The sequence below is a fragment of the Suricata suricatta genome, chromosome 6, assembly GCF_006229205.1.
Source record: "Suricata suricatta isolate VVHF042 chromosome 6, meerkat_22Aug2017_6uvM2_HiC, whole genome shotgun sequence".
Classification (NCBI taxonomy): Eukaryota; Metazoa; Chordata; class Mammalia; order Carnivora; family Herpestidae; genus Suricata; species Suricata suricatta.
The window spans coordinates 42,674,141-42,681,785 of record NC_043705.1 but is presented as its reverse complement, the minus strand read 5'-3'; the positions used below and the strand labels follow the sequence as shown (position 1 = coordinate 42,681,785).

Genomic DNA, 7,645 nt, shown 5'->3' with positions numbered 1-7,645 from the left:
AAGTTTTTAAACTTTTGGAAAACATAGATTATGGGAGAATAAAGTAAATCGAAATGTAAAACAATTTGAGCTCTATTCTTCTCAACTACAGTCATGGTAAGTCTCAGACTTGTGTATTACTGTGTAGATTACCAAGCGTTTTCATGCATATACACACAGAATCGCTTACCTGGAAAGTAAAAGATGAGAAAACAGGTGCCCCCAGAAAGGTAAGTGATTTATTCAGAGTCATAGGATGTGTTAGTGGAAGACATTTATTTATATTGAACAGAAACATAGACACTTTGGAGGTGCCTAACTTTAGAGACCTTGATTTTGTAGTGAATCAGAGACTAGATTTAAGGCATTGTCCTACATTGGAAGGATCTAGTTTAACTCTAATTCAAAAACGAATCCAGAACAACCAGCTCAACTCAGTTTTCCTTCTCTGCAGTTGCTTAAGCTGAAACCACTCTCCCTCTTGTTCTCCCCCTGGTTTCCCTGACACTTTACTGTGGCTCCATCATCTCCAACTCATCCTTTCTCTGCCTTGTCTTTGGTTTTCTCCTCCTCCAAACTCTTTAATGTATACCCTTCCTTACTCCCTATCACGGCCCTCTTCTCCATTTTTGGTGACTTGCCCCTTGGAGAGTTTCCACCATTCCCATCCCCCGGTAACAGTCTCTGCTTCAGCTCACTTTCTCCCTCGAGGCCACCTCCCTTTTCCATTGCCAGGAAGGTGCCCATGGCCACCTCAAATCCAGAGTACCACCTTTCCCTGGAAACCAGGACCTCTTCCTTTCCCTAGACTGTTATTACTATTGCCTCCTGTTTCAGGCCCCCAAGCTTCATTCCTCTTTTCCTTCGCAGGCAACTCGCAGTGAGGCTTACTTGCTGTGTTGTCTATCCCAGCCCCTCTTGCTGCTCAATTATTCCGCCTCTGCACTCTGCGGGGCCTCCTCACTGGTATGTCTGTATAACCTTTCCTCCCCCAAATCCTCCTCCACCCAGCTGTTGTGCTTCCTCAAGCACAATTCTGATGGTGTCACCCTCCTGCTCAAGTTCTTTTAAATGGCTCCATGCTGCCTACTGGCAAAAGACCAAACTCAGATATGATCTTGACCAAACCCAGCTTTCCAGCTTCATGTCCCATAAAAGCCAATAGCACCTCCATCTCCCCAACAGGATTTTTCTTATGCTCCAACAGGACTTCTTCCAGTTCCCCCAGAAGTCCTCCCCATTTTCCCACCCCCCACATTTGCTCAGGACAAGTCTACTGCCTATGTCTCTCTCTTCCCTGGCAACTTGTCAAATTCCTAACCTTCTCTCAAGGACTTACTCAAATGCCGCTTCCTCTGGGAAAACCCACCTGGAAGTGTGATCTCTCTCTTCGAGCCCTTCTAACACTTTGGATCTTTTCTATAGCATCTATACCATTCTTCCTGGCATCACAGTTACGTTTACACTTGCTTGAGCCATTTGCATTCTCTCTCCCTTACCTGGTTAGGAATTCTCTGAGGGTTGGGATTATGCCTCAGCCATTTCTGTAGCCCCAAGGGCCCAGCACTATACTGCAAGGCTTCTGTCTCCCTAGAGGTTAGCAATACCCCCGAGCCAAGTAAGTCACAGTATGTTATCATTGGTTGGTACTGTGCCAGCTCTCGTTGCAGGGGTATTTACAGTGTTTTTCTGGTGTTCATAGAATTCATTGCTAACTTATCATTGCCGTTTTCAAACAGGACCCTACCCCTGGGTCTAAAGACTAGAGGCCCCTGATTATGTTCCAGTGTTTACCATGAGGCAATGGTAGAAAATAAAAGTACAGAAAGCTACAGCTTCCCAAATGCTGTGACTCATCATATCACATCACACACCACATCAGCCAGTGTGGTCAGGAGCTAGGCTGACAGGCAAACTTCATTAACAGGGCTCCCAGTGGCTAAACTGATAGCCTCAAGGAAGAGATACTCCCTTCCCCTGCACCAAATCTAGCACCTGCTCTGTGCAGTTGCATGCATACATGGATGTACGGCAAAGGAATTTATTTGAAAGGTGTGGTAGAGTCCTATCTAGAGACCTAGCATGGCACCTGTACCCACCTTTAATTTAAAAATGAAAAATTTGAGTGCCAGGTGGGGGGTTCATTTGGTTAAGCGTCTGACTCTTGATTTTGGCTCAGGTCATAATCTCACAGTTCCTGAGATCAAGCCCCTTGTCAGGCTCTGCACTGACAGTGTGGAGCCTCCTTGAGATTCTTCTCTCTGCCCCAACCCCTGCTTGCACACATGCACTCTTGCGATCTCTGTCTCTCTCTTTCTCTCTCTCAAAATAAATATTTTAAAAAGTAAAAAAATTGGATTAAATTCAGTAGAGATTTATCAAATTCCTGGAGCAGTGGTTTTCAAAGAAGGATCACTTAGAGTACACCTGAGCATAAACGCTGGAACTGGGAACCATACATTGGCAATCGCTCACTCCCCACATAAGACTTCTTTACACTCAAGTTTGAAAACTACTCTTCGATGGCAAGAACTTCACACAGTCCCATTGCCTCAGCCTTATTTCTAGTCATCTCAGCTAATCAAGGGAATAATTTGCCTTTAATAAGAAGATTCCAAGATGTGGAATTAGATTACATTAGATTAAATTGAAGGAACTTCAGGGGCGCCTGGGTGGCTCAGTCGGTTAAGCAGCTGGCTTTGGTTCAGGTCATGATCTCACGGTTTGTGGGTTCGAGCCCCACATCAGGCTCTGTGCTGACAGCTAGCTCAGAGCCTGGAGCCTGCTTCAGATTCTGTGTCTCCCTCTCTCTCTGACCCTCCCCTGCTCACACTGTCTCTCTTGGTCTCTCAAAAATAAATAAAAAACATTTTTAAAAATTTTAGATTGAAGGAACTTCCAAGTCATTTGAAGATGGACACAAAGTTCTACTCATGCACCTCCTAATACTGGGATATGCTTTTTATATTATAACCATAGCCAATTATGTTCCCTGGAATATAATTAAAATGTTTAGAGAGGAAGCAAAGCCTGGAACAGCATAGTTAGCCTGTGAAATAGGCATTATTCACCACTCCAGTGAAATGACAAAGAATTATATTCTCTGTGGCTAAAAAAAGAGTGAAGAATGAGATATTAGAGATGACACTTCATTGGGGCAAAATGTCCAGTAATAGGGACAAGTACCCAAAGAATCTTTCTGTTCAGTCATTTCCATTGAATATATTCTTGGACAAAATAAGAGGTGGGCACAGAATGATCATCCCAGAACTGAATAAATTAAAACATCCCTGAAGAGGGGGAAATTTTGATTAATTTTATTTTGCTAAGCCAGTAAATCAAACCACTAATAATTTACTGTTAATATTTTTTAGACAGTATTAGCTGCAGACGTAGGGGTTGGTCCTTTACAAACAGTAGCTCAGTTGCTGCCCTAGCCCCTCTGCTAAAGAAACAAATGAACACATATAGGCTCTGAGAAATTTGCCAAAGGTTTTTTAGTTCTAATCCGGGCCAAGCAAGGATTCAAATTTAGTCTGTCTGAGGAGAAAGCCAGAACTTTCAGTATTTCCCAAACTTGCAAGATCAGAAGAATTGCCCTGAGTACTGGTTAAAAATCAGATTTTCTTGCAGCACCTGGGTGGCTCAGTTGATTAGGCATCTGACTCTTGGTTTCGGCTTGGGTCATGATCTCACAGTTTTGTGATTTTGAGCCCCACATTGAGCTCTGCGTTGACAGTGCATAGAGGCTGCTTGGGATTCTCTCTCTCCCTCTCTGCCACTCTCCTGCTCATATTGTCTCTGTCTCTATATTTAGGTAGATAAACAGATTTTCTTTACCTCTTCCCTGGAGAGGGTTGGAGTAGGGCTTGGAATTTGTCTTTTTAACTGATGCCCTGGATAATTCTTCCAAATAGGCAAAATTGGGAAACATCATAATTACATCACTTACTGACCTAAACTGTTTTCATTCCTTAAGATGTACCCTTCCAGAATTTGCTATAATTATAACACAGTGTATTCAACAACTGATCAACCAACCAATCTTTTCCACCTTACTTCTTTTATTTTCAATGTGTTTAATGTTTATTTATTTTGGGTGGGGGGGAGAGAGAGGCAGAGCACAAGCAGGGGAAGGGCAGAGAGAGAGGGAGACACAGGATCTGAAGGAGGCTCCAGGCTCTGAGCTTTCAGCACAGAGCCTGATGCGGTACTGAAACCAGTGAACCATCAGATCATGACCTGAGCTGGAGTTGGATGCTCAACTGACCGAACCACCCAGGCACCCCTTTTCTACCCTACTTCTGAGAACAGTGTTTCTATTAAGATCAAAGCCTTTAAAGTTACAATCTGGAATTAAAAAAAAATAAATCATTACATCTCAACATAGACAAAATGATCAGATTAGCAACTTGCTTACAAATAAATGGCTTCATATTTTATAATTTGAGGAGGTGCCTGTCTGGCTCAGTCAATAGAGCATGTGACTCTTGATTTGGGGGTTGTGAGTTTGAGCCCCTTGTTTGGTGTAGAGATTACTTAAAAAATGAAAATTAAAAACTAAAAAAATAAATTTTGTGTTTGAACAATAATTCCTCCCTCAAGAAGTAAAAGGTGCTTGCTTTTGTTAAATATTAGAGAATCTATTATTTTTATTTAGGTTAATTTTGAGCAAAAATATTTTAGTGTAAGTACAGTCTGTGTACAATTTCAGTATTGTGAAAACTGACTAGACTGGTATCGTTGTGCTCTGCATTCCACTCTCAAGTGCAGTGGTGAGTCTCAGCAAATAAAAGCCATCTCAGAACCAGAGTGTTTTACTGGCTTCCAACCAGGCGTAGAACCTAGTGATAGCCAAAAGAAATAGGAAGTGCCACATCTAATTAGAGCATTTAGTCTTTCCCCTTTATAATAACTGTTACTTTTTACTAGGTCTTTTGTAACGCTTGTCACAAGATAGACCCAAGAATGTGTTTAATTGGATAATGTGAAAATATTTACTTCCAAATTTATTTACCTATGTCAACTGAAGAAAAAAACAACAACAACAAAACTCCTGCTGTTAAACGCCGAAAAAGTGGCCCTATGGGAGACTCGTCATTTGGAAAAGTAAGGATTTCCTCAAAATGCCATCACTCTTTTGCAGATGGGTCTGATAAGTAAGGTAGCATAAGAAAAACAATTAAAACATCAACTACTACAGCGTGAACATATTCTCTAGGGAAACAAGATGCTCTGACGTGTATGGAGGATATATTTTCAGAGGATAATGTTACCCCCCAAATCATTCCATAAACATATAGCACGAGCATTCTCCAAAGTGTTCGGACCGTGTTTTAGTCATGCTCATTCCCATCTGGAGGAAGTGAAAACATAAAGTTCAGACAACCACATAGCTTTAGAGAGCACCTTATTGGTGCTGGAGAAAGATTATTTGCATTCAAGAGATAGCATGAGAATTAAAGTTAAAAACGTGAAAGCCAAACCTCCAGATGCATTTATGGGAGGACATTGTATCACCTACAATATTTTCAAATATTAAAGAACTCCTTTGTTGTCAAAAACAGCATCACGACACTTCACCTATGAAAATTGTCACTTCCGATGATTTTGTGCAAACTCAGAATTCGAGGGCTTGTGAAAAGGAAGCAGTTTGAGCAAAAGCTTGTATGTCACATATTTTTCTCAGCCCGAAATCTGTATTACACCTCCACAGAGCCATGCTATAGTAAACCCGTGGCTACACAGAACCTTGATAAGAACCATGCTCAACGCACAATTTCCCGATGACTGAAGACCTACTTCTTAAGTACCAAAACTCTTTTTAAAAGCTTGACTCTTGTGGCCTAGAAATCTTTCTAAAATATGACTGACTTCTTAAGCGTGAAGTCTTAGTATAAACACAATGAAGCCCTCACGATCTTAAGGCATGCAGGAAGATTTGTCCATGACTCAATCCCCAGATTACTTTTAGTCTTTCTTCCCCCCTCCCTTTTTTAAATTTAGTTTTCAGTTCTTATGGACTTTTTGTCTCAGGAGTGTTGTTTTGTTTTGTTTCGGGGGGGTTCTTTTTTTGGTCTCATTCTCCATAGTTGTGCTGCCCCCTGTTACTTTTAATCATTTACATATACCACCCCATCCCTTCTTCTTTCATAAATTATTGCTCCCTATCGCCTCTGACCTTGGAACCCAAAAACCCTGCTTGTTAGGACTGTGTGTAAAATGAAAATCAAGTTCTTAATGAGGACCTCCCCACTGATTAAAATGTTTTTCAAATTTGTTGCATTTTTTTGGCTTCCTGCACACTTCCCAAATTCCAAGTGGGTCACAGATACAGGGAAGGTTATTAGATGGTCAAACTCTGGCTTCTGAGGGATTAATATATGATGATAAGTGAAATTCACAATGATGGCTTCAAAGTGCCCACTGCATCTTGCTGCATAAAATCTCTTGAATATGATTTAGGTTTAAAGTATTTCATAAAATTATAATCCTTTGAAACTTGGTGGTTCACATCTGGATTTTATGGCAATATTCTGATGGATTTCCAATAAACCTGAAGCTGCCATTCCCAGATCACACACAAGAAGGGCCTGTCATACATTCCTATTACAGCTTGAGTTCACCCTGGAATGAGGAAAGAGAGAGACACCAAAATCCTTAACAAACCCACTCTTGCCAGACTCTAGGCTCTGCACTGAGAATGACCTGGCTCCTGCTCATATCTCCAACTGGCCTTGCCCCGAGTTCATTCCCCTCACTCTCTGGGGTTCTGCCAACACAGGCTGCTCAGGCCTGCTTTCAGTTCCTTGAACACTCAAGGCTCACTTCCTCCAAAGGGCCTTTGCCCAAGAGTTCCCACTGCCTGGAATGTTCTCCCTCCCCGGGCCCTGCAACCACTGCCCAGTTTCCTCCTACTCAGCTTAATCATACTTCCTTAGGAGAGCCTGGCTGCTCTAACAGGTCAGCTCTGCTCATGTCACACTCTCGTAGTTCCATGGACTTCTTTCTCCTAGGAGCCCTTATCTGAGTTGTACGTTTTCATTTCGTTGTGTGTGGAATAGATTGCCTAGAAAATAGAAGGTGCTCAATAAATATTTGTTCACCCCATGGAAGAAAGGGAGCAAGGGCACTGTAGCCAAGCTGGCCTCCTCGTGTGGTTAACATCAGGGCTTGCCAGGAGAGCAATTTCCAACAGCTTACCTTCACTTAATTGCTGCCAAGGCCCATGGGTCTCTCCTTTCCTTTCAAGAAAAGAATAAAATGAAGCACTCAATGAGCATTTAGCAGCCTGGCCAGAAGCTCTACTGATATGTTCTGGACAGCAATGCATTCTTGCAAGGGAAGAAATAAGAAGCTCCCCAAATTTCAGAAACCTGGCCACACTATCATACATGCTGTCTGTACCATTTGTCTCTTGTTAATTTTCTTTTTTCTGGCTTCATCTTAAGTATCAAGTTTTGGCAATTTTGTATCTTCTCGTTGTCATGGAAATAGGAAACAATGATCTCTTGGGGAATTAAGAGGAGGGAAATGGGTTTCTCTTGGGGTTCTAGAGTTTTCCTCCTTTGATAGTATCTGTGAATTGAGAGGAGGTAGATTGGGAGGCAGTGCTTCTGGGCCACCAACAAATATTTATTTTTGTGCCTTAGAATGTGCCAGGCAA

General features: G+C 41.9%; 1 long non-coding RNA gene across 1 annotated transcript; it reads right to left on the bottom strand.

Annotated features, from left to right (window-relative positions):
• Positions 1-6,516: 6,516 nt before the first annotated feature.
• LOC115294418 lies at positions 6,517-7,227 on the bottom strand. The gene is made up of 3 exons (XR_003909883.1): positions 7,183-7,227; positions 6,913-7,048; positions 6,517-6,606 (listed from the first exon to the last, which is right to left on the bottom strand). It is a non-coding gene; the product is annotated as an uncharacterized LOC115294418 (long non-coding RNA).
• Between the last annotated feature and the right edge of the window lie 418 nt (positions 7,228-7,645).